The sequence below is a fragment of the Mustela lutreola genome, chromosome 3 (genome assembly GCF_030435805.1).
Source record: "Mustela lutreola isolate mMusLut2 chromosome 3, mMusLut2.pri, whole genome shotgun sequence".
NCBI lineage: Eukaryota > Metazoa > Chordata > Mammalia > Carnivora > Mustelidae > Mustela > Mustela lutreola.
In genome coordinates, this window is record NC_081292.1 from 12,876,628 (window position 1) to 12,903,693 (window position 27,066).

Here is a 27,066-nt window from a genome sequence, read left to right on the forward strand (position 1 = left end):
GCTGCAAGTTCCCCAAAGGATGATTCATTGCTATATTCCCAGCACCCAGTACATAGAAGATGCTCAGCAGACTGGAGACTGTGGCATAGATGGGTAGCCCTCCCCTTGGATTTCTCATTCTTCACAATAATAGATGAATCTGACATTTGCAAGGAATGAAGGGGAACAGACAGGCCTGGTTGCCATAGAACTGCCCCAGATTACATCCTTGGCTCTCTACGGTCTGCCCCAAGATAGGCTGATTCTTGGGTGGAAAATACTCAATTCCAAGGAAACAGTGTAAACAAAGGCCTAGAGAGGTGACCAAGCATTGACTGTTCTGTAAACTGAAGAGTGACTTCAATTTAGAGCCTACAATGAGAGAAGATATATAACTAGAAATGTAGAGAAATCTTCATGGTAGAGACACTCGCCCACCTTGTGAGGGGACTGGAACTTTATCATGCAACCACATGAGGAAAGTTACCAAAGGACAATATGCATGTGAGTTCCTGAAAGTTGACCCTGGATGTAGCATAAATAAAAGACTAGAAAGGGCAGGGTGACCAGCTAAGAGATGTTCATTGTGATTCATTGATTATACGATTCTTTTTGATTTACCCTGGGGTAAAAGAAGGAGAAATGGCAAATTTGTACAGTGTACAAACACCTTTTTCACAATTAAAAAAAAAATCTGCAAAAAATCAAATGAGCTATGTGTTCACCGAAGCCTTCAAACACCAAGGCAACACGCAAATGTAAGCTACTCATCCCCTCAGGCTAAGGGAAGAATACAGCTTCCAAAGAAGTACTGTTTCAAGACACATCATATTTATTCATTTTATTCACACAGTGACTTACACCTATTTTTTATGTGAAACATCCATTGTTCTCCAGAACATGAGGAGGAGAAGTGTGCTCGAGAAGCTTGCTGAGTGGAGAGAGTGGAGAAAAGTTACAGATCGTTAAATTCAAAAAAAGAGTATTTTAAAATATTTTATTTTATTTTATTTGACAGAGAGAGAGAGATCACAAGTAGGCAGAGAGGCAGGCAGAGAGAGAGGGAAAAACTGGCTCCTCGCCAAGCAGAGAGCCCGATGCAGAGCTTGATCCCAGGACCCCAAGATCATGACCTAAGCCGAAGGCAGAGGCCTAACCCACTAAGCCACACAGGTGCCCCTCAAAAGTGTATTTTAAAGTAAAAGTCCAAAGCACTTTTTTTTTTTTTTTTTTGGTTTAACTCTTCACACTCATGTTTCTTTTGGGTAAATTTTCATTCATTTCTGTCCTGGGATCAGTGACGAAACCCAAAGTAAATAGCTAGTATTTGCTGAAGAAGGTATTCCCCTTCATTTTGGTTCCCTTTTTCTTCTGCTTTGGATATTGTTTTCCTGTGGCTGCCATTTTAAAAGTTCTAAAAATAATATGTAAAGAGACCTGATCAGTGAAGAGAAATTCGAGGTGAACAAGGAACTCAAAATCAGTACCTTGAATTACTGCAGTTCTTCTTTCTTCACTGGGCAGAACACTTGATGATGATCCACGGAGCAGAAATTGCTGTTCACTTACCTTGTCAAGCACCTTGATTGACATATCATTATCTACAGAATCAAGTCTAATTTCCTCTGCCGGACATTCAGAATCCTCATGGGTTTGATCCCAAGCAACTTTCCAGCTACATCTTTCCCTGTTTCTCCACATCCTGGTCTCCTCAACAGTCTCCAAACCACTATCTTCATCCTGTGATGATGCTGTCTTTCACCCCGTGTGTCCATCCATCAAGATCTTCAAACGCCTAATGCTACGTTGAGATGTCACTTCTTTGAGAGAGGGAATATATCTCAGTCATCTCCACTTGTCTTACAGTGATTCGCCCAGTAGCTGCACACAATAGGTCCTCGATATTGGCTTGTTTGCTGTTATGTTCCAATCCAATCCATCCACTTGTTCTTGCCTGGATCCTTTGTGACTAGGTAGAAGTTGGGCCATTGCAGAGAGGCAGGGAAAGGAACAAAGGTTTATGTGCTATGCATTCTTTAGGCTTATTCATTCATTATCCATCATTTAGTAAGCACCTACAATGTGCCAGGAACTGTGCTAAGAGCTTCACATGTATGATCACTCTGTCATTTACATTTCAGTAAGATAGATACCATTACTAGCTTTATTAGTCCAAAAAGGGAAACCTGGGGTCAAAGAGGTGGTGCAATTTGCCAAAGATCATGAATAAATCATAGAATAAAACCTATGGTCTTTCCATTATATGTCATTGCCCTAAGACAAAGACTCTGACACAAAGGAGCTCACAGACTTGAAGGGGATTTGTGTTTTATAGCCTGTTCACTAAAATATTCATCCATTTATTCCACAAACATCACATTAGGCATCAGGAACACAGCTATGAAGGGCAGGCAGTGATCAATGGGGAAAGAAGGAGAAACATGAAATCCAAGAAAACCCAAGAAACCAAACAATCCCTTCAATAAATAAATAAATAAATAAATAAATAAAACAAAAGAAGTACATGTGACTTATTCATATACTTTTTTTTTTTTAATTGTCAAATGAGGAACTCTACAAACCTGGGTGGGGTTTTCAACATGATTGGTCTAGCTGAAATAGAGGGGGAAGTGAAAGTCAGAGAAGGCAATGGAACATTAATTTGGGGTACTAAACCTATACTATCACAAATGTCCTGTTTTGTTTCTCAAACTCCTTAAGATATGTGTTCAAAAAGGAAATATCTGACAGTTTACTGGGTAGCCATGAAATTGTATTGCACAGGTCTCCTGTAATGGAAGCACTGTTGACTGAAAGTCCCAGCTGCTGGTCCTGCTACTGTGTCGATGCCAAGGATACACCCCCCACAGGCTACTGGCTTCCAGTGACTGAGCATGACAAGGTATCAAGTCCAGACCCATTTCTTTGGGACATGGAACTGCTCGCATGGGCAGTTTGGGCTCTGTCCAAATACTGAATCTTAGAGAAGTGCTTCCATCGCTTGCTTTCTTTCTTTCTTTCTTTCTTTCTTTCTTTCTTTTTTGCCCTTATTCGGTCCTCTGCTTGAGGCTCCGATCAAGGCAAAGTCCTTTATTTATTTTTTTTTAAGATTTTATTTATTTATTTTACAGACAGAGATCACAAGTAGACAGAGAGGCAGGCGGGCGTGAGGGGGGAAGCAGGCTCCTTGTTGAGCAGAGAGCCTGATGTGGGGCTCGATCCCAGGACCCTGAGATCATGACCTGAACTGAAGGCAGAGGCTTTAACCCACTGAGCAAACCAGGTGCCCCATCTCAGACTTTTTCTGCTGGTCCTTTCCTTCCTCCTCTCCTTTCACAGGTGTGAGACCAGCATCAGGGTCTAAAAGCTCTCCCTGTTTCCTCCTACTTCCTCTCTCTTTCTCTTCACAGGTGCTTCCTCCAGTGACTGTCTTGGGTACCAAACCCTGCCTTAGTGTGTGCTTCTCAGAAGACCTAAACTTCTACACTAGTCCATTCAGTGTTCCAGGTGGTCAAGTCAGAAATATTTTTAAACATATCCCTTTAGCTAGTTTGAATTGACTGGAGAGTTGGAAAGAACTGGTCATAGAAGAACAATTGTTCTCATGCTCCTTGACCAAAGAGCTTTCTAGCATCTGAGAGAACTCTCCTCTCAGACCATCATAAGTAACCATAATAATAATTACAATGAAATCATTTCATCTTTTACTCTGCAATAGCCAGGTAAATGCTATGGGTGGGTATTTAATGCTCATGTTAGAGATCAAGAGGCCCAGAATAATGAGCAGGTTTGTCTAAAGTGACAATGTCTCAGTGGATGGAAAGACATGGTGAAGATTGACTTTGTCCAGCTGCTTAACTACTCTCTTCTCCATGTTGCCACATGACATACTTCTGGTTTCACACCCAACTGCAAGAAAGAATCAATTCAGAATCGATTCAATATGAAGGGGTCACTTTGGGTGACATGATCAGTCAGTTTTACCCAAAGAACTTCATCTCTGCAAAATAAATATCAAGTTCTACAGATATTTTTTAACCACTCTTAAGTGACCAAAGTCATTCTTGGCAGCCCAGCACCAAGCAAGAATACAAACAGTGCCTTACAAGTATTGGCTGGCTATTGTTGGGTGGGCTGACTTTGGGTTTTCCCAAAAGGCATTACCTTTTTTCAAAGATGACAACTGCAGATGTCTTTGTTAAAAAGTGCTCATTTCAGTGGCAAACTGATGACTACAGCTTGTGGCAACGGTAACTACAGATAGCATTTGTTTCACCCTTTCTTTGTTGTGGTCACTGTGCCAGAACCACCCTCAATTATTGTCCCATTTTGTAGAAGAGAAAATTGAGGCTTGGATGTATTAAGCAACTTGCCCAGTATGTCATAACTAATAAGTGATAGACATCAGATTCCATTCAGATTAGACGATTACTCATCATTCTATCTCCTTCCCAGGCATACTCCAAGATTGAGCATAAAGTCCCCACTTTGGTCCAACAGTGTGGGGTAAATAAGACTGAAATCATGAATAACCCAGGATAGTCACTAGTTTAAAGAACTATTTCCAAGTACTTCATTCAAACTAGATTAACAAGGTGATACCTAGAAAGGGTGTTTAGACCTTTTGAGCTATGAGCTAAGTGGAAGGAGTTTATAATTATCTCATTAAATCCTTGATAACAAAAGCTTCCAAGATACTTAGTGCATACCAAACCATATATCTTTAATATTTTCCACAGATCCCTGTTACTTTGTTGACATTCTAATAAAGGAGTTTAAAAACTCACAGGAAACTGTCCGGGAAGAGGACTGAAGGGAATGGACTACCTTGGTTTCCTGTCTTGACTATGCATACAAGTCCTTGAATGCACTACCAGCCTCACCTACCTGTCTTCTCCTTGGCTGCACTGATCAACCCATACCAAAAGCTACAAATGGACTGTGTGATAGGCCATATTCGCCTCTTATTGTGTTATCAAATTTGGGAAGCATCATCTGCAGATAGAAAGAATAGTTCTAGAACTGCCCACATGAGAATCAGAGAAATGCGGAAACCAAAAGAATAAATAAGGAGAGAGGCAAAGAGAAGGATATTCTAGTCATGTTTTATCCACACATTACTTTACTCAGTCCCCACTAAATATATACTGAATGCTTATTTTAGGTCAAACACTGGGTTAGGAACTGGTAAACCAACCAGCCATAAGAAGGAAATAACCAAAAATAAATAAATAAATAAAGGTACCACAGACCCAGCCTGCCCATGTGTCCTGCCTCCTCTTTCCTTGTTCCAGCCCCAGTGGATGAATCATGACTCTTCTCAGGCACTCACAGTTACCACACTCCCTTTAGAAGCGACTGGTTTAGGGTTAGATATGTGACACATTTCTGATCAATGGCACATCAAAAGAAGTTTGCAAGGGGCCTTCTTGGGAAGATTTCCTTCTCCAGCACAAAGGAAGTATATAAGGAGGAGACACTTTCTGCTGCCTACTTTCTTTCATTTTGTCTGAAACAATGCCGAGAGGACATGATCCTTAAAGCAGAGGCAGTTGTTTTGCAACCATGAGGATAGTCACTGCTGAAACTCTAAGGATGCATGGAAAGACATGCAGAGCATGGGTCTTCAATACCACATCAAAAGGTGACATGCATCAGAATCCAGCCAACATGTGATCAGTTCAGATAGGCTTAACCGTTGGTAGGATTGGTGGAGTGTCATGCTTTATTAATAATAACAATAAAGAAAGATGGAAATGTACGGCATCCATTTATCCCAGCTCTATTTTGTATGAAGCAATGGGCAAGGTACTTTTCACAACATCTTTTCTCATCAGCATAAGAGAGGCAAGCGGATAACTGCAAGGGTAAGATGAAGCAGCCACTTCCCATCTAGCCAAACCTGCTGCAATTTTTAAATCTCTAGACTCCATTCCTTCTTCTTCTGTTAAAAGCACCTCTATTTTGCAATGGGTGGTTCTTGATAAAGTATCAGCCGTGCTGTCTTGGCCTTCTCTCACATATCTGACAAATAGCAAGACCTAAGAAACTACTAATATTTTCTCTATAGCACACTTGTCTTGTTCTCTTGATCCATACACACACACACACACACACACACACACACCACACATATGGACGTACACATGTATATGTATACAATGTATGTATATGCATATGAAATATGCTCTTCTCCCAAGACTTGACCAAATTTTAGAAAGAAGAGTTTATCTTTAATATCTTTTGCAGGAAACCACTTATTCTTAAAAGATTTACCATATAAGTAAGGTTCTTCTTAGGAGAACTGCAAAGTTCCAGTGTTCCAAATTTCCATTTTTCTCACCACAGACTAGCTTCATGTATGTAAAGAAGGTGCACTAGTCCTGGATAACAAAAAGCTGGAGGGAAAATATGCAGGAGAGCTCTCACCACTCACACTTGTTAGAGAGGTATTATAAACAAACACAAATTCTGAGAATAAGATTTCCTTGAACGTACCCTGTCATTGCCAGGAAAATATTACTTATCTTTAACACTGAAAAGAAAGGAAAGGAAAGGCCCTGTCTAGAAAGTTCAGGAATATTTGCCTGTTGATGTGACCTAGCACAACCCTTTAGATTCACACTGCTCAGGCCATATGGTACAGGCCTCAGCAAACTACAACCTGAGGGCAAAAGATGGCCTGTCACCTGTTTTTGTAAATAAAGTTTTATTGGAACACAGCCACACCTATTTGTTTGCACATTACCTACAGTTGTTTTCTCACCACAATGACAGAGTTGAGTCTGTGACAGGGAGCATTTCTTCCACAAAGCCTAAAATATTTACTGTCTGGCCCTTTATAGGAAAAGATCACAGGGTGCTGGTCTGACATAATAATATTAGCGATTATTATCAGTTATTGAACATCTACATTTATCACCACTTTTGGTTCTCAGGACCTGTGGAGTAGGTACCCAGTCCTATTTTTCCAAAAAGGAAGGAAAGTGAAGCTTCATGAAAATGAAGTTTTGAAGATTTTTTTAAAAAATTTAAAGAGAGAACGAGAGAGGAAATACAAGCACAGGGGAGCTGAAGAGACAGAAGCAGGCTCTCCACTGAGCAGGGAGCCTAATATGGGATATGGGGCTCAATATGGGGCTCAATCCCAGGACACTAGGTTCATGAACTGAGCTGAAGGCAGATACTTAATGACTGAGCCACCCAGGCACCCAAGCTTATGAAGGTTTAGTAACTTGCTCAAAGCAGACAGAACAAGGATTCAGACATGCACATTAATTTATGAGTATTTGTTGATGGGCTACTATGTGCAGGCCATGCACAAAGTACAGGTGACACAGTGGTAAACAACACTGTATAATCTTTGTCTCATGGAACTTATGTTGGATGGAAAGAAATTGTTGTAAAACAGATAATCATACAAATGCATATGTTAAATATGATGACCATTTGTGCTAGAAAAAGCTGTGAGACAAAAGAACAGAGCACTCAAGTGAAAAAACGTGTGGTCAAGTTTAAGTGGGAAGAGAGGGTCCCTTAGGCTGAGTTCCCAAGACAGCAAAGCCTACAGTAAATCTCACTTACTAATGCTTTATTGGGTGAGGGAGTCTAGGACAACATTACAAGGGGGAGTGAAGGAATGAGGGAAAGCACATGCAGAGTGGTGCTTTACCAAGCTGGCACCAGCCTTGCAAGAAAATATAGCTAATGGCTCAGATAGAGGAGCCATCTGGGACAACTGCAACTTGGAGAGCCCATCCAGGAGAAGGAACAGAGAGAAATTTATCTCCTGGCTTCTTCCCATCTCCTGTTTTCCCTGAGGGTAGCTGAGACAGCCTGAGGTGTTAGGAGGTCAAGATGTATGTAGGACATTGGGTTCTCCATCAAGCTAGCTGCCACAGCAAAGAAGGTCAGATAAAGCTGAAAAAAATCTAAGAGACTCAAAAGAGTCCATCATGGATCCTCTTTGAGGAAGTGATGTTTCTACTGAAACTTGAAAAATGAAGTGAATAAATGTGAGAAATTTTAATTCAAGTTAAGGAGAAAGGAAGTGCAAAGGCCCTGAGACAGGGGAGATATTGGCATATTCGAGAAACTAAAGAAGTCTTGGGACACAGGAGTTACATTTCATGGGTCCATAACCCTGCTCCTCTATTTATTAACTGTATAACCTAGGGAGGTTTCTGAATGTCTCCGAGTTTCTATTTCTTCACCTATAAAAGGAAGATGATAATTGTCCCCATCTCACAGAGTAGTTGTAGGATTAAACAGCATCATACACGTAAGCACTTAACATCATTTTTGGCTCATAAAAGGCAAAGAATAATATTGGTCATTATCTTTATTATTATTACTATCACTGTTGTTATTACTTATTCTGACCCACTGAATTAACAAAGCTGGAGAAGGGCCCTTTAATTGCGTGGTTTTAAAAATAATCCCTGTCACAACTTGCATTGCAGATCAGTCTTCTATAGAAGGATTATACTTCCACACCCTTGCCACACTCTCTACCAAGCCAGTAAATTTTCCTACTCTACTGTCAGATTTGGCTGACTGAAATTGCTTTGGCCATTGGATTGTGAACCACATCCCTACAAAGGTCTAAGGTGATGGCATACCTGAACTTGGTTTCTTGCACTCCTTTTTTCTGTCAGAATAGCACTCTGCCCATAGGGCCTGCTCCTTCTTATGCAATCACAGACAAAGAAGACCTATGGACCTGACCCCTAATCAACACACAGCCTGGAGCACAGCAATTCCTGGGCTGTAGGCATCCATTCTGTGCCATAAATGGAAAATAAATTTTCGTTATTATAAGCCACTGAGATCTGGGGTAGGGGTTCTTTGTTATGTAGCAAAACTGACAGATACACTGTCTACTGATTCTTTTACAATAAAATTACAGAAATATAAAACACTGAGGCCCTGCTCTAGGTAGGCTCTTAAGGGAGCTTTGTTCAGGGACAGATTCCTGGCAGAGTCAGAGAATTGGTTCTACTAGCTGATGTTAAGAAATACAGCTAATATGAAGGAACTCGTTCAAATCTCTCCATGCTCTGTGTAAGAAGGGCAACCGCTCCTTGGCCTTAACACACACACACCCGCCTTCTGCATTTTCCATCTGGATGATTTCTGTTCCCTTCCAGGCATCTCAAGATGTGCATTTTCACTTTCCACTGAGAACAGAGGTGTGGGGATGGGGAGTGTTAATAAAATCCCAATTCTCAGGGTGTTTTTCTCCAGACCTCAATTGGCCCTAATGCCATAGGTGATCCCAAAACAACTCCAGTCCCTTGAAAATCCACATAGATCACCTTTGCTCCATGCTTTTTTCTAAGAACTATGTTAATAACAACATTCATATTTATACAATTTTGACAAAATATATATTAGAAATGAGACTTTTATTTTTTTACTCTTGCCAATACCTGCTGTCCCTTCATATAGTGGTTAAAAGGGAAAGCTCTGTCATCAAAATGCTTGCATTTAAATCCGCTTACTAGCTGAATGACCCTGGACCAGTTACCCAACCTCTCTGTGCCTGCATTTTCTCATGTGTAAATGGGGGGTATAAAAGTAGTTCTATTGTAGGGTTATTCTGAGCATTATTTGAGTAAATACACATATGGCACTGAGATGGGTGCCTGGTATATAGCAAAATGCTCAAACAAATGTTAGCTTTTCTCTATTTTTATGAATGTGCTCAAGTATCTTGGTCACATAGGCAGAGGAAGAATGAGAGATTATGAATTCCAACCTCTTCTAAATGCTAGGGATGGTCTGGGCCCCAGCCATCAGCCACACCTCTTATGATGCACCACTGTTTTTGCCCTCACTACATTGTTCTGTTCTAGGCTGTGGGTGTTCTTACTGGCAGAAAATGAGCTACAGCTGAGAACTGGAATGAGACCCTGTATTGCAATGGCCAGGGAACCAGAGGAAGGAGAGGAAGGAGTGCTGTGGAGGAAGAGAGAGCCTGAAGGCCTGAGGACCTGAATGCCATTCTGAGTGGGGTCAGGGCTGCACTGTGGGGTGGGAGTACCCTGGACAGGGGAATCACTGAGGACATTTCAAAGAGAAATTATTTATTTCATCATGAATTCTGTACAGGAAAAATGAAGATGGCCCATGGGTAACAGCCTCAGCCTCCCCTATGTCCTTTCAAACAATTCCACTCTGGCCCAGACTTGCATATTGTTCTTACATTAACCATTATCCCTAGAAAGTAACTTAATGGGGGATTATTTATACACTTTCAATTCTGGTGCACATTTATTGAGCACCTCCTACACAAGCCAGGTAATCTGTTAATGGTTTTACATGCATTAACTCCCTTAAAACTTCCCTCAAATCTGATGAGGCCAGAATTATAAAGATCCTCATTTTGTAGGTGAGAATCCAATCTCTGGGAGGTTAAGTAAACTGCATAGGGTCACTGGCAAAACCAGGAATCAAATGTAAGTTCAGCTGTGCTGCTCTGTACATCTGGTACCACTCTAGAGTATTTGCAGTCCAGTAAATGGTGACAATGAAGACCAAGATGTGGAGACAGTTGTGGGTTTCCAGAATGTAATGTCTCCCTATCTCCTCTCTGTCCCTTTCTGCCCCTTATTTTCTCCCTCCTCTGTTTTTATCCTCCCTATCTTTGTCAGAAGGTTGTAGCTATTACCAAGAAGAGTTTCCCATGATTCAGAGAGAATCTCTAAAACATCTATGACTCAGCATGCTCTGGGGGAGATGCAGTTGCTGCATACTCCAGAAGGAGTCAGGGACTGGGCTCTGAGTTCATTATCTGTCACTAGTTACATGGCCTTGGCCAAGTCACCTAACATCAGGGAGCCTTCGTGGATAAATGATACATGTCCTACAAACACATTGTATTCTTAGAAGGTGGCTGTGATGTCACCCCTTCCCACCTTTTTTTCTCATCAAATCCTCTCTCTGGAGAAATTCTGTTTCTGCTCTACTCCACCAGGTGTGGTCCACAAACCAATACAACAGCAAGTTCTGGAAAGCCATCTTCCCTAGACTAGGCTCATCTGGTGGCCACAGTGCTCTGTGTATGTCCCTTCTGCCTTACAGCACAGCAATACAGCATATATGTCCTCAGACATGAGTGTGTATCAGGATACAGGAAGACTGCTACCACCTGGAGGACTGGGCCCCACCTCCAGAGTTTCTGATTCAATATCCCTAAAATGTTCTTGGTTGATATCAACACTGGTCTTAGGACCACTTTGAGAACCACGGGTATCATCTTAATATTTGACAAGTATTTACAAAGGCAGGCTTAAGTGCTCAGACTACATCTTGTCAATTCCCAGCTCTTCTTCTTTCTGGCTGTGCAAACTTGGACAAGTCAATCTCTGTGAGCCTCAGTCTCTTCATCTGTAATGGACATGACAATGATGTACCTCATAAAGTTATTGCAAGGAAGGGTGAGCTCCTGCTGAGAGCCTTCGGCATTCTGCCTTGCACTTAATGAGTGCTCTGTTTGTGAGTTCTTAAAACTTAAGGGGTTCTTAAGCCCTTAGTGTCATTTAATTTAACCTGTATCTTCTCACTCTGCTGCATCCCTCAGCCCCCAGAAACAGCATCTACTGTCTACTGAATGTGTCTCTGTTCTGGGAGCTGCCCAGAAATGAAGGCAAGCTTCAGAGAAAACCAGTAATTAGATAATGACCATAAGCCAAACACATTGAATCCTCAGACTGGTGGCTGAGAAAAGATCAGACTTCCCAGATTCATGCTCTAGGGAAAAAAGCTCAGGACGTGTCATTGAAAGCTCAGAACTGGTGGGGCACCTGCGTGGCTCAGTCAGTTCAGCATCTGCCTTTGGCTCAGGTCATGATCCATGAGTCCTGGGAGCTTCTCCCTCTCTCTCTCTGCCTGCCCCTCCCCCTGCCTGTCCACATGCTCTCTCTCTCTCTCTCTCTCTCTCTCAAATAAATAAATAAGCTCAGAATTTGGATGCAGGCCCTACTAGGTTCTGTCTGGGTAATCTTAGACAAGTTCAATGCAATCCCTGAGACTCAGTTTCCTAATCTGTTCAGTGGGGACAATAATGTTTGCCACAAACTGAGAGAGCTGTCAGTTTGTTTTGTAGGCTGAGTCTCCTCGTTGTGAGAAACCCAGCAGCTACCTAAATATTTGTATCCCTTACTGCTCCCAGCAATTCCAGTGCCACCATTGATCACCAGAGCCCAGCCAGCACTCCCTGCCTGCCTGGTTGTACCACCATCTGGACGCTTCCTTGGTAGACCCTCATTTCTGAGAAAGGCCAGGACATTCCACTCAATCAGCTTTCCCTGGCCTCAGCCTACCCATGTTTCCAGGGAACACCCCTGGCCTATGTACCCAACTACAAGTCATCCCAAAAAAGGAATGTTCAGCAAAGGCTAGGAACAGTCCTAGTCAGCTACGTCCCTAAAACCCTCAAGAGACAAGATTCATGATAATGTGCTCATTTTCCTTCCTCTTCTCTTTTCTCCAAGAAGTCAATTTCAGCAGTCACTGGACATGCTTTGAAAGACCTCAGAAAATCCCACAGGAAAGCACCAAAGACTGTTTTTTATCATTTGTTCCATTCCTCCTGTTTGCTTAGTAATCCTGGTAAACAACTCTGTGCAAACAGAAACCTTTTTCATTCTATCGAGTTCTGGCTTAGGGCACTGTTGCCTCCATCTTAAAGTTTGGGGCTAGGTGGAGAAAGCACTTTGGGTTTAAACTTCCTGATACGTGGGCACATAACAAAAATGAAAGAACACCCACTGGCCATTTATTTATTCATATGACCCCCTTGAGGGAGTTGGATAGGAGTGGCTTTCTAGGTTTCCATACAAATGCTCTATTTTTTATTACCATTATTAATACCATCATTTTTGTCATCACCATCATCAGAGGCTTGGGCCACAAACGCAAGTTGTATTTGTAGACTGTGAGTTAGTCCAGGGGATCAGAGGCCTGAGCCCAAGTTCACGGGCTCAGTCATAGGCAAAGCCCTAGAGGAAAAGAGAACCTGGCAGTGTTTGGGTATGAAAGGGGGCTGCCGAAGAGCTTGCTGACCTGGTCTGAGCCAGGCACTCTGAACCAGGTTACACCTTACAAAGACCTAGAATTTTGCCAGTTTACAGTTTTCACACTGCCCCACTGACCCTCACTGTATTACCACAGCCCGGTGACATTCAGTGACTCTGCGTGGGGCACCATCTCCACACCATGAGTTAAGAGGATAATAAATCCTTCAGCTACAGTTTCCTAGCCTTCCCTCTATGGGTTCTCTTACCTCCCAGGCCTTTTCACGCAGTCCTTGCTCTTGACGTTCTCCGTCTATGCTGCCTGGGCCCCTGGCTTTTCTTGCCTGTTCCCATGACTGGTATAGATTAGCACTCTGTACAGCCTTAGTTCCAATTAATTCTTTGTTTTGTTTGATTTCTAGCCAATGGCCAGCAGCTTCTTGGGTTTTACTCCCCATCTCTGAAATAAATAAGCCAAATGTTAATTTGCTGCTCTTCAATTATGATTAAGTGTAGAGATGGTATAACCAGAAATATGAATGTTTGTCTAGGTTTCCCCGGGGATCACAGTGATGGCACTGGGTTTGGTTTGGTTTGGTTTGGTTTGGTTAAGTGGGGGGAGGGGATGCCCCTTCTTTGAGATCCATTATCCCACTGGATTCTCTCAAAGAATCCTGGCAAAGTGGGCAGGACAGGGATTATTATCTGCATGTTGCAGATGAGGAAACCAGGCTCAGAAAGATGAAATAAGTTGCCCAAAGCCACACAGCTCATAAGCATCTCACTGGGGCTAAATCTTGACCTGACTCCCAGTTCAGCAAAGCTGTTGCGGATGGCTCTGTCCACCATTGGCTCATCCTGTAGGGTAATAATAATACTTTATATGATATTGTTTCACAGACATTTTCTGGGTTATCCACAGTGTGTTCTAGGGTGCAGCAGTTGCATGAAACACTATAAGAAAAAAATTCTGTGTGGTTAAGCATGTCTGCAATATGTTAATTTCTATATTCTAACATAGTATATGTTAGTAATTATATATATATATATAGTAGTCTGTTCTTGGAGATCCAGTATATTGATTAGAACATGGAAGTCCCTGAGAAGTTCTGCTCTAAAAGACTTGGACAAATTTATGACCCAGAATTGTCTGAACGTATTTGATCCTTTGGAGGCCAGAGTGGAAGCAGGGAGATCATGTCCCAGCAATGCAGGCACGAGCTTGGGGGCATTTGGACAAGACAGACAGTACCAAGGTGGTGAGACATGGGTAGATTCTGGACATATTTCAGATGCAAAGCTAACCAGATTTGCTGCTGGAGAGGATATAGGGCATAAGCAAATAAGAGGAGGCTAGGATAGCTCTGGGATGTTAGTCCTGAGCTTCTAGAGGAGTAGAATATGACTGTTCCTTACAGAATTTCTCCTGGATTAAGAGCTTCCCCCATCATTGCGGCTTCCTACAGCATCCAATCCCGAGGATCCAGAGATTCCAGTTTTCATTTTATCTATTGATGAAATCACTGCCAATGGCTGAGCTTATAATTTTTTTTTTCCTTACTACTGTATCTCCAGTGTCTGGCACATTGTAGTCAATAAATCTTTGCTAAATGAATGAACAGAGACTAGCCTGCAGCAGTTGCTTAACAAATTGTAGCTCCTATACTATTAAGCAACCTAATACACAGGCTTGATGAATGCAACTAGTTGATTAGTATGCAGAGGGGTGGTTGGAGGGAGGTGGAAGAGGCATGACTGCTAACTGGTTGAAGAACCCAGTTTTAATCTGAACCAGTTTAGACTTGGTAACTCTCTATCTCTCAACTTGGATATCTATCTCTCGACTTGAGTAACTCCCTTCCACTCTCTGGGTCCAGTTCTTCTGATCCCATTGAACAAGGGGTAGGATAATAAGATTTCCATCAACCTGCACCTTGCTGCCCATGAATCTAAATGGAAACCGTGCCTGTATCCTCTGAATGTGTGACACAGGACAGCCAAACAGAGACTGGGTCTGATCAAATGCTCCACGATCTAGCCCAGCTTAAGTCCCAGAGGTGCACAAAAAAGAGGAATGCAGTGGTGGCTAGAGTCACCAAGAAGGCTGACTGGAGGTTCTTCTCTCTCCTTCCAAGAGTCTGAAGGAACAGATGAATATGGTGACATTTGGTGGAGAAAAACAACAACAACACTAAAAAACATTCTTCTGGCTTTACTTACTCCCAGTACAGTTGACAAGACTATAAGAAGAGCTTGCCCCTTTCCTGCCCCTGAGGAGGGATCATTGAGCAAAAGTCATTTGTTCTATTTGACGTCACTTTTAACCTTGCTTTGTGCATCTGAAATAATCTTCCTTTTCTCCTCCAGTTAGGAATACACAAAAATACATTTGCTGTATGGACTTCTTTTTTTTTTTTTTTTTTTTTTTAGCCATTCTTCCTAAAACCTGCTCTTGGATCTCTGGATCTGGGTAGCTTTCCTGACCAGGGATCTTACCACAAGGCATGGACTGGGTCTCCAAAGTTTCAACAGCTCTGCCTATGATGGCTCTCTCAGGGAGAGCTCTGAGCAAATCATTTTCAGTTTCAGTTCATTTGTTTTTGTTTTCCATTTGGCTGCTCAGGGCAAACATCTACCCTGAGATCTTCTCCCCCTGGGGACCATCCATTCTGTCGTTGCTTGTCTTGGTGCAGATGTGTGCTTGCCTCTTTCATTCTCCAGAAGAGGTCACTACTCGATTAAGAAAAATGATAACCCCTTAGCCCCCCAACGTCAATCGATGCACAGTTATCAGCCGCTAATAACCAAACCCCGCAAACCCACCCAGTCCTTCCTAATATTCACACCATTGATTCTATTATCACTGCTATCGTGAAAAATATTCACAGCACCATGTGGTGATTATCACCACCTCAGTCTCGCTTTACAAAGATCCCGGCATGACAATCATTTTATTTCTGCCTCACACTGCCCTGGCACCTGTTACTTAGCTCAGTTTATGGGTGAGGAGACTGAAGGACAAAGAGGTGAACTGACTAAAGATTATCAACAGCAGGCGCACCCAGGTGGCTCAGTGGGTTGGGCCTCTGCCTTTGGCTCAGGTCATGATCTCAGGGTTGTGGGACCGAGCCCCACATCAGGCTCTCTGCTCAGCGGGGAGCCTGCTTCCCCCTCTTTCTCTGCCTACTTGTGATTTCTCAATCTCTCTCTCTCTCTCTCTGTCAAGGAAATGGATAAAATCTTAAAAAAAAAAAAAAGATTATCAACAGCGAAGGTGGGATGGAACCCATGTCTTCTGCAAACAAGTTCCCATGTTGAAAGAAAAGGTAGAGTTTCACTGGCTGAACTGCCCTTCTTAGGCAGGAGTAAAAGATTGAAACATGGTAACAATTCCAGGTGAGCGATGTCATGCCATGAAGACAGAAGGCCGGGCTGGATTTGGAAGCCAGTGGCTGAGCTGGAGGGCAGCTCGACATTCTTCCTGTTTTCGGGGTTCTTAAAGTAGATAATACAAGTGAAGCTACCAAGTTGAAGGCAGCAGAAGTGCCTTTGGGATGAGGCCAAAGATCGCGTCAGTGCTGCATGGAGTCTTGGTCACTGAAAGAAGTTCCTGAGCTGCACAGAATGTCATTCTCGGTTCTTGGTTTCGAGTTACATATGGAGAAAAACTGGGGGTGGGGAGGGTTAGGTAGTGATTTACAGCAAGCTTATGAGGCTCACAGCAACATGGCACTTAGAGAATGAGAACCATAGTGGTCTAGATGATTAAGGAGGAGGAAATTCAACCATGATCTTGTAGGAAGAAGGAAGAATACAGCTGAATGCCACTATCAAAGCTGCCTTCATTGTGAATGAATTCTAAGTAACCAGAAGCAAACAACGTACAGCCTGGATCCCAAATCTGAAACACAAGATGGCAGAAGGGTCCAATGGGCCAGGCCCTGGACATTTACTCAGATCTGGCAGCCTTGGGATGTGGGGTGAGCCTAAATTCTCTGACATTTGTGGTAGGTGGAGGCCACTACTCTCCAACAAAACTACAAAAAAAAGAGAGTCTGTACCAGCAATGCAGGAGGTCAGATATAGCCAGGCCCCCAAATGAAAGTCTATGAGAACCCACCACACATGGGTCTGGAAAGCAGGGTGGTTTTTGCAAAGATGATGTGGACCACTCTAGCATCTATGGTAAATATCAATCACATCTATAACTTAATAAGCACGTAGTATGAATTGAACAAGGTAATGAGTGCTATATACATATGTCCTCACATTTTTTAAATTTTTATTTTTTTAATTTTTTATTAACATATAATGTATTATTAGCCCCAGGGGTACAGGTCTATGAATCATCAGGTTTACACACTTCACAGCACTCACCATAGCACATACCCTCCGCAATGTCCATAACCCAACCACCCTCTCCCTACCCCCTTCCCCCCAGCAACTCTCAGTTTGTTTTATGAGATTTAAGAGTCTCTTATGGTTATGTCATCACATTTGATTTCCACAACTGCCCCTGCAAGGGGTTTTATGTGTCCTATTTCACAGAAAAGGGATCTGAGGCTCAGAGAGGCAAGATAACTTTTCCAGTGTTGCTCAGCTTGCGGTTAGAATTAGAACTCAGATCTAGATATCTCCGCAATGCAGCAGTTCTTTCTACCACCTGATACTATGGTCTCCTGGCAAGACCAGGTAATCCTGCATTTCCATAACAAGAGGACTTTGATAGAAGAAGGATGAAGAACACATGGTAACCACCTTGGAGGGGACATTGTTGATAAGGGTTTAGACCAAGTTGGCATCTGAAATCATCCCCCAAAATGAGAGGGAAGCAATTAGCTACTGGGATAACTCTAACAGTACATTATTTCCAGTTTTTGCATTTTATCCTATGACCCAAACAACAAACAGGCAAGTGTTTGTTGAGTAGGGCACTGTGATGTTAGGTCCTAGGGAGATGGAGGATTTCACAAAAGAATTAACTTTTGTTAGCTCACCACGGACCATTATTAGGTTTGCACAAATATAGAGACGACACAGTATACCTAGAAGCTGGAATGACATCTGCAAAGGCAGAGAGACAGTGAGATTAGCCCAGCCTAGAGTGGAGAGTAGATAATATGTAGTGAGAGAGAATTTAAAAGCAAGTTGAAACAGATATATGCAGGTATTTTGAATTTCCAGCTTAAGGGGCTTGATATTTACGTTGAAAGCAATGGGAATCTGAGGGAGGAATTTGAACTAGTTAGGCACCTGTCCAGCACCCACTATAGTTCTTGGAAGCTAACAGATACTTAATACATGTTTGCTAAATGAGCGAATGAATGAATACTATGTATAGAATGGGCTGGCAAGGGAAGAGAACAAATCAAGGACACTGATTAGGAGCCTATCCCACTAGCAGTCTGGATGATACAGATAGAAATAGAAAAGCCACAAAAAGCTTAGAGACAATGAAAAAGACATCATAAAAGGAAAAGAAGATTATTCTAATTCCAGCACTATTTTCTGATTGGTAGTTTGCACCCATAACAGAAGGAAACAATCTTCTACTAATCTCCAAATTCAGGACTCCATAAATCTACCAGTGGAGCTAAAGATGTTTGTGAATGTCTCTGGAAGTCCAAAGATTGAGTCAGGAGAGGGAAAGGAGAGGAACGTTTAAAACAGAAAGTAAAAAAATGTAAAAGTTCACACATGTTAAGCTTTGGAGCCAACGTTCCATTTTTCTGCTAAATGGTTAATTGATAGTCAACTTACCTGTGGTGAATGAACAAACACAGAAGAGCAGGTCTTGTTATGTCCATTTTGCAGATGGAAAAAGTGAGGCTCAGCCCAGTATCTCCCAGCATCTTGACTCCAGGTCATCTAAATGTAAATCCTGTTCTTTTTTTGTTTGTTGTTGTTTTCTATGATCCCCTATGGCAGAAGGAGAAAGGAGAAAACAGAAAGAGAAATAAAGAGAAAAACACAGACATAAGAAGTCCCACTGGTAGATGACTAGGGAAATATGTGGTGGGGCTTCATGAACTTATGCTCAACTTTGCTCTTTGCCATAAGTATGGACAATCACATGTTTACCTAAAAGGATGAGCAGTGAATCATAATCCATTTCGCTCCTGACAGTATCGATTTTCTTTTTAATGCAGAGAGACGGCATACATGTACTTGGCGCTTTTTTTAACAAGTCTGTGTTAGGTCAGTAAATGCCTGCCTTCCCCATTTCGCTCCCTGCATCATCATTTACAAATTCCAGCAGATGCCAGGGACCTCTCCCCCGAGCCAATAAGCCCCAGAATTACATATAGTTACACCCTTCTAACCAAACAAGATCTTACCGCTGGGAATAAGTCGCTTGGTTTTAGCAATTTGGTTTCTTGACAAGAGCCCAAAAGGCTGAGATCCTGTCCCTGGAAGGATCAGAAACCTGGAAGAAGTCATAGATGGCATATTCATCGTGCTCAGCATCTTTTTTCATGACATGGGTCCTACCAAGGGGATGACAGAGGTTTCATAAAAGCTTTACAAGGCACAGTGGGACACAAAGGCTCCAAGCCACAGTTGCCTTCGTAAAGATCAGCAGTTGTGCTCACCTCTCTCATAATGCTTCAACAGAAAGGTTGGCCAGATTCCTTTCTGTGTCTTGGGAAGCCCCAACAAGTTATGCCTCTTCATGATGATTCATTCAGACTCACTGTGTTCCGCTGACGAAGGAGGAACGTCCAGAGTTAGCCTCCAACGTAACTAGTGACTTCTTAGAGATTGTCACCTGAAAACTGTGTTTGAGTTTTAAGCCACAACAGCTAATGACACGACACTAAAGGTTCACAAGGTGATACCGCTTCGTCTGGGCCACGTTCTGCCTTTTCTCTGGTCCCCTGCCAACACCACCACCTAGCCTTGCTCACTAAGAGAAATGGCTTCTTTGGGAAACCAGAATCCAGGGTTACTGGGATCTAAGAAAACCCCTATAGACAGGAGCTATTCTATATTACGGAGCAGCTCACAAGCATACGTGGGAGAAGGTCATGCAGGGACATTGTTCCCCTCAGCCCTGTGGGAAGCTCCAGCCCCAGGGAGGTTGGCTTCCAGCATATTCTTCTCTTTGCCCTCTGCCCTTGTTCATGTGTGCCTAAATTATCCTTTCTTACACATGCCAAAAAGTTTAAAAAAGAATTTGGAAAGCATTGTCATCAATTATTTGGGGAACAACTGGGTAAAGCCTTTTAAGAGACAACTGGACAAAACTTATCAAATGCCTCAAAAAGTGCATCCATTTTAAACCAGAGATGCCACTACAGGTGATTTATTCTATGCCCGCAATTAGGTGTAAAACTATAGAAGTATGAGGATGGTCATCACGTGTTGTTTATAATGAGGAAACATTAGAAACAATTTATGTGTTTACAAATAGGCTTCTTTTTTGTTAAGGTCATTATGGTAGATCATGCAAAATGGTATAAAAATCATTTCATTGATCTGGCAGGAAATTTATGATAGATTATTAAGCAGAGAAAGGAAGATCAAAAAAATAGTAGGTGGAAGCAATATTATATTTTTGTTCAAAAATAGAACATTAAAAAATAGAATATGTTAATAGGGCCATATATTCGCAAATATACATATTACAAACATATATAATAAAAGCCTGGGGCATGGTGGTACGATGATGGCTTGATACATAATTGCTACTATGTTGGTGGTATTGCCTTAAAATTGGGCTTTTCTAAAGTTAGGCAGGGGCTCCTGGGGGGCTCAGTCAGTTAAGCATCTGCCTTGGGCTTAGATCATGATCTCAGGGTCCTGGGATAGAGTGCCACATCGGGCTCCCTGCTCAGCCGGGACCATGCTTCTCCCTCTGCCTGCCACACTCCCTCTGTTTGTGCCCATGCTCTTGCTCGCTCTCTCTCTCTCTCTCTCTCTCTCTCTGTGCAAAATAAATAAATAGAATCTTTAAATTTAAAAAAAAATAATAAAAAATGAATTTAAAAATAAGTGAAGTTAGGCAAAGGTGAAGCCCTGAGGATAAGGGAAAAGGTCTTTTCCAAAGTGGAAAATCCCTGCTGTGGTCAGTCCCTCAAGAATAAGGGTATGTGTCTTAGCAATTAAGTATTAAAAAAGGAGATTTCCTTCCTGGATCTTTTGTTTCCTGGTAATCTCCCTGAAAGTCTATGAGACCTGTAATCCTTTAGAGTGAACTAGTCAAGGGAGATGTCAAGGTCAAAGCTGAATTCTGGGTCATTTTCTTTGTGCAATCCCTTAAGAAATTTTAAAATCTTTTTTACATTCTGATCTGTTCTGGGGAGCCAATAATAATGACAGCCGTATCACTGGGGGCCAGGCACTTTGTATCCATCGTTTCTAACCTCCAACCTACCCTCCACCCTCCCAACCCTGCCATTGCCTGAGAAGGAAGAGAGCATTTTCATGTTGCAGGAAGAAAGAGCCAACCATTCTGAGCATTTAGGCTAATCAGTCAGTCCCTTCAGGCCTCTGCCTCAACTCTCTTAATTCCTTAGGACAACCTCCGAAAGTATTGATAGGCTCCCACTTTACTGTTGAAGAAGCCGACAGGAAGGTATGGAGAGATGCGTAGCCCTCCTGAGGTCACACAGATTGTTCATGGGGTGATGGCCCTCAGATTCAGGTGGTTTGTCCCTAGAAATTCTAGCTACTAAGATCTACTCCCAAATGGTGGAAACACAGGAAGGGGGCTTATCCATGGTAGGGCCAAAGGGTTAAATTGGGAAGCAAATAACACTGGAGGCCAGAGCGACAGTGGCAGAAGGATTAAAAAGAACCCCACCCCCACCCCGAGGGAAAGTCAAATCTCCCACAGACAGAGGGATGCTGGTGTGGCTGGTCTGTCTCTCAAGGGCCTGCCACCCCCAGGCTCTTTGTCCAAAGCAAACTTTGGGCTACTTGTTCTCCATTTTATTGAGAGAGGCTGCATTCTTGAGTGGCATCAAGAAGAAACTCAGATCTCCCTGTGAGATGTGTTTTTCGGTCATTTGATACACGTTGCGGACAGAGGCCTAGACTGTGGTACTAGGTTACAAGGCTAAGGTACTTTCGGCCTCGGGGTAAACATAAGAACAGTTTTCATTATGGACCATGGCAGTCGGTGAGCCAGGCTTCACAGAAACAGAGAGACACGTTCTGGGATCTATCTGTTGGAAAGAGGAGGGCTATGCCAGGCAAACTTGGTCACAGGCTGGCAGGCATCACTCCTAGCTCTCATGCTCTCAGGCTCTCCAGGGGGCTCCATGAAGTGGGAAGCACTTGGCCTTACCCTTGGAACAGGCAAAGACCCTGGGAGCAAAAGTCTCTAAGAGGAATTCCCTGAGACCACATTCCTTGTGGTCCTCATCCGCTATCTCTCTCTTCTCTCTCTCATCTCTGCCTATCAAAACAGTGACGATGGCCAAGGTGCCTGAAGGGGATCCAAAGAGCCTGAACTCAGACTGAGGTTGCCTCCAGACCCAATATAATAAAGTCCTCCCCCTCGCATTATGCTTCGCGTCTTCTAGAAGCTCTTTCAGCTGGATCTCTACACCCAAACATACACACACATGCCCCACATGCACATACTCATGCACGTGCCTAGATCCTCCTGAAGCAAATATTATTTTTAAATATTTGAGGGCAGTGACCCGCAGGTCTATTGAACTGGAATTACTGCTGCAACAATATCCCTTTCAAGCCAAGCTCAGATTCGAGTCAATACCTCCAGCCCAGATTCTCTGTCCCTGAGTGAGAAGTCCACTTGGATTATGTCAGAGTGAGCCCAGCACGCAACTGATCCATAATCGTGCTTGCTAAGAGCATTTAGCCTTTCGGCTCCTGCCCCTCTGATGTCTGCCTTAGACTTGTGTCAGGGGCTAATGGCAGAAACAGAGACAGTGCCATTCAGCTTAATTGGGCAATCATTAGGACTTCCTCCAATAAACAAAGGAAGCCGGGAGCTGCAGCCGACCTCCCTGGGGCTGTCTAGGGGTCTCCTGCCCAGGAACTTCCTTACACATGATCAGTTCATCTGCAGTTGCCTAACTTTCCAGCCTGATCTAATTAGTAAACACCTTCAAAGGGATCAAGTTGACTTTTGAGACAAAGTCTGCCCCACATGGCAAAGGTGGGCAAATAAATATTTAAAGGGCACATCTGTGTAGGTGGAGCGGGGAGGGGCAAACAGATGAGACACAGATATGAGTTAACTCTGGGAGCTGTGTTGTGTAATTGTCCTTGCCCTCACCCCTTTGCTGGCCAAACTTGCCCCCTTCTCCACGGCTCCTGTAGAATCTGGCTCCCTAGACACTCAGCTACCCAGGTCCCAAAAAGCACCATCGTGAGACCTGAGCATATCCCCGGTCACTCACTACCACGATTGTTTCGGATGCTAGTACTGACAGGGACCTGTTGAAGGGCCTAGAACAGAACGGTGCTATTCAGGAACTGGCTGCTAGCAGCTAGCATACAAATGACTGCTTGGTCGTCGGCTGTTTTTATTTTTATTTTTATTTCATTTTCTAATCCAGCAAAGATTGAAATGAAAGTCTGACCCTCCATTGATGACATTCTAGCAACCCCAGCGGTTACCAACTGTCCCTCCACCAAAGACCCACCCTGTCTATAGCATTCCTTGACTCTGTGCTTTTGCTGTGGTTCAGCCAATTATCACATAGATCCACCACCACACGGTGCAAAAATAGCTCACCAGACCTCTCGGGTCACACAGTGGCTTCAAAAGAATCAAAGCTCATGGTGCGCAAATGAGCCATGATCACTTCACCTCCACCGATAACACTCTGGAAGAACCTGTGACAGGAATATTTTCATCACTGGAGTTAAAGCCAGGAGCCATATTTGGAACCAGAGTTTGGTTCTCTGAAGTGGATCAGTACGTGAACTGAACAATATACACTCCAATCTGTTCTATTTTGTGTTTGTTTCTTATTGGTTTGGTTTTGGTTTTTCTGCCAAACCAGGTATATATTGATCCTTCATTCCACAAAAATTATAAAACACTTGAAGGCAAGATCCTTGTCTGTTTTCTCCCCATTATATTCACAGTGCAGAGCTGAGTGTTGGACCCATAATCACTCATTCATTCGTTCATGAATGCAGTCACTCATACCTAATTGTCAGATATAAGGGATATAGCTGTAAGGAAAACCGAAAAGATACCTGTTGTCATGAAGCTTACATGTCACTCGAGAGAGACAATCCATCAATAAATAAGCATGCTGATAAAAGAAGAAAGGGAGACAAAAAAGAGAAGGTGAAAGGAAAGAGAAGATAATTATCAGAAAGTCATGAATGTCATGCATAGAACTGAAATTAGAAGATATGGTGGAGAGAATCAGTGCCCATGAGTTGGCCCCTCAATATGCTCAAAGGAGGTGACCTGAGATCTGAATGACAAAAAGGAGGAAGCCATAGAAGTTCAAGGGAAAGTGATTTCAGCTAGAGGAACTGCCAAAACCCTGAGATGGGAATGAGTTTTAGGGGTTCATAGAACTGAGAAAAGCCAGTATGGTTTGAGCAGGTCAGTGAGGGGAAGTTACACAAGATGATGTCATAGAGAGGGCAGGAGCCAGGTGACACAGGGTTTTGTAAGCTGAGATTGGACTCATTCATCAAGTATTTGTTCAATGAATAAATGCACAGGCCTTTGGAACACTATGGGAATGTAAGTACCAAATGCCTCTTAGGAATTTACAGTTGTACCAAAAGGATGAAAGAAATCCACATCCATTCATTCAAGAAATATTTACAGAGGCTCTAGCCGTACCAGGCACTGTGGTAGATAGAGGCGGTACCAGGATGAATGAGCCACACTCCTTACCTTCCGCCAGCTTTCAGTGTTAAAGAGAGAAACAAGACCACATTACCAGAGCAGTAAATCCCTTCATTTGAGGAAACACTATGTGAGCACATGGAAACCTTCAGTCTCAGCCTGGAAAAAGTCAAGGAGAAGATAAGACAGCCAAGATGAAGAGTCCAGAGTTGGGTTGGTCACTGGAGGCTGGAAAGGTCAGGTAAACTTCCCATAAAGAAAACCAGCCTCCACTTGGCACTTCAGGAATGAGTGGAATGTAGAGGAAAGAGGGGGAGGTTCCAGATTGAAAAACAAGTAGATACAGGTTTGAACCAAAGGTCAAAACTTGAATGAGCATTCAAATCTCCCACAGTGTTTGTCCCTCTTAACCAACACCTTCCCTGCACCCACATGCCTATCCTCCCCCTGTGCCAAAACACAACTGAAACGATCTGCTAACCCTTCCCCAAATTGCTGAGTGTCCCAGTCACTCTGAACTGAAAGTCTGATCCTCATTCTAAAAACACCATCTAAGGTTTTCTGATGATTGACTCTTCCGTGGATAGGGAACTCCTAACTTCTCCATGTGTTCTATTCTAGACCCCAAAGAACCTCCTCCTTAAACAAGTCTGCTTCCTTGATGCAGCTATTATTTGACCTTAATTTTAATTTCAGAAGTATTTTGGTCAATTGTTACTAGGTATGAATCAATATTAAAACCCCAGGAGTATATAAAAAGAAGCATTAACTTCTCACTCATGAATATATGGGCTGGCTGGAAAAGCTCTGTTGCTTGCTTGGGGGTCAGGGTGCTGCTCCATGAGTGTCTCACTCTCCTCTGGGACCAGTGGGCCAGCTGGGACACACTGTTGTTATGGTGATGGCAGAAGTATAGGAGAGGGAATCTGCCACAGCACTAAGTAACTTCTGCCTACATTTCATTGGCCAAAGCAAGTCACATACCCAAGCCCAAGGTCAAAGAGCGTCTCAAGAGAAGAGTATAAAGTCTTCTTACCATAAGGACGTGGCAAGAAGAAATGCAATGGGATAATTACAACCAATTATTCAACTGACCACAGAAGTTACAAAGAATTTATCCCACTTCTCCCACTAATGTTAAATCTCAAAATGTAGAGCTTATGTTCCTATAAACACCCTTACTTTCCAGATTAAGCTTCCCTAACTTCTTAACCAATAGGTCCTAAGAACCCTTATCCTCACCATACCCCTAACACATTCTCGTTTGTTAACATTTCTAGCTAATATTTTTGGCAGACACGATCTCGGTACCGTCTTCCAGTGTGGATTTGCCAGTGCAGGATGGTGCATGCATCTGTTAGGATTTGATGTCTAATAAAACACTCTGAAATTTAGCTCCTAAGTCTTTGAGTCAGCGAGACAGTTATTCTGTGATGGAAACTGGTGATGGACACCACCAAAAAGAGTAGAAGCGAAGTTTCAGATAAACCCTAATAATGCTCCCAAGAGTAATGGAGACCATGTGCCCTCATGGACATTAATAAAATTAGTATATTAGCTCATGAGAAGAGTTTACGCTGGATCCAGACTAGCTGGGCATGGTGGCGCCCCTCTAGGCTTTCTCAAGTGTCTGCTCTCAGCTAGCAGATGAGCTAGAGCTAGGATGGCCGTGGCTATGATACCTGGGGTCTCCCTGCACATCGTCTACTTCCTCCAGCAGGCTAATCAGGACCTATTTGCATGTCTGTATCAAGAGTTCCAGAATGGGGCCTGCATGATTGAGGAGTAGGTTCAAAATGACACACCATCACTTCTGCCACATTCTTTTGGCCAAAGCCAATCACAGGGTCAACTCAAAATCAAGAAGCAGGGAAACAGACTCTAGTCTCACATGGAAAAAGCTTCAAAGTGCTTTGGGCATGTTTGCAATCACGCTGACAGAGGTACTCTGTACCCTCTGTCCATGAATGCAGTGCATGTAAGTCAGGCTTGCCTTGGGTCCTAGCCTCTGCCACACCGTTGACTTGTAGAGTTAGAAGGCTGTTAACAATTTCAGATACTGAGTCATGAACCATTATCTAGCAAATGCATACTATGTCTGTATTTATGCTGTTGATCTGAACTAAAATATCCCTTGTATTCCACTTCAATTCCATTTCAATTCCATTGCTTCAGCCACCTTTGATCCTTCCATATCCCTCCTTGCAACAATTCTTTGTATATCTCGTAAAAGAAGTTGCCAAATTCTGAATAAGATCTTCATTTATCTCC

General features: G+C 42.8%; 1 long non-coding RNA gene across 1 annotated transcript; it reads right to left on the reverse strand.

Moving 5' to 3' along the window:
• Positions 1–864: 864 nt before the first annotated feature.
• LOC131827999 (uncharacterized) lies at positions 865–20,921 on the reverse strand. The gene is made up of 5 exons (XR_009352173.1): positions 19,592–20,921; positions 19,337–19,486; positions 18,759–18,917; positions 13,268–13,458; positions 865–1,948 (listed from the first exon to the last, which is right to left on the reverse strand). It is a non-coding gene; the product is annotated as an uncharacterized LOC131827999 (long non-coding RNA).
• Between the last annotated feature and the right edge of the window lie 6,145 nt (positions 20,922–27,066).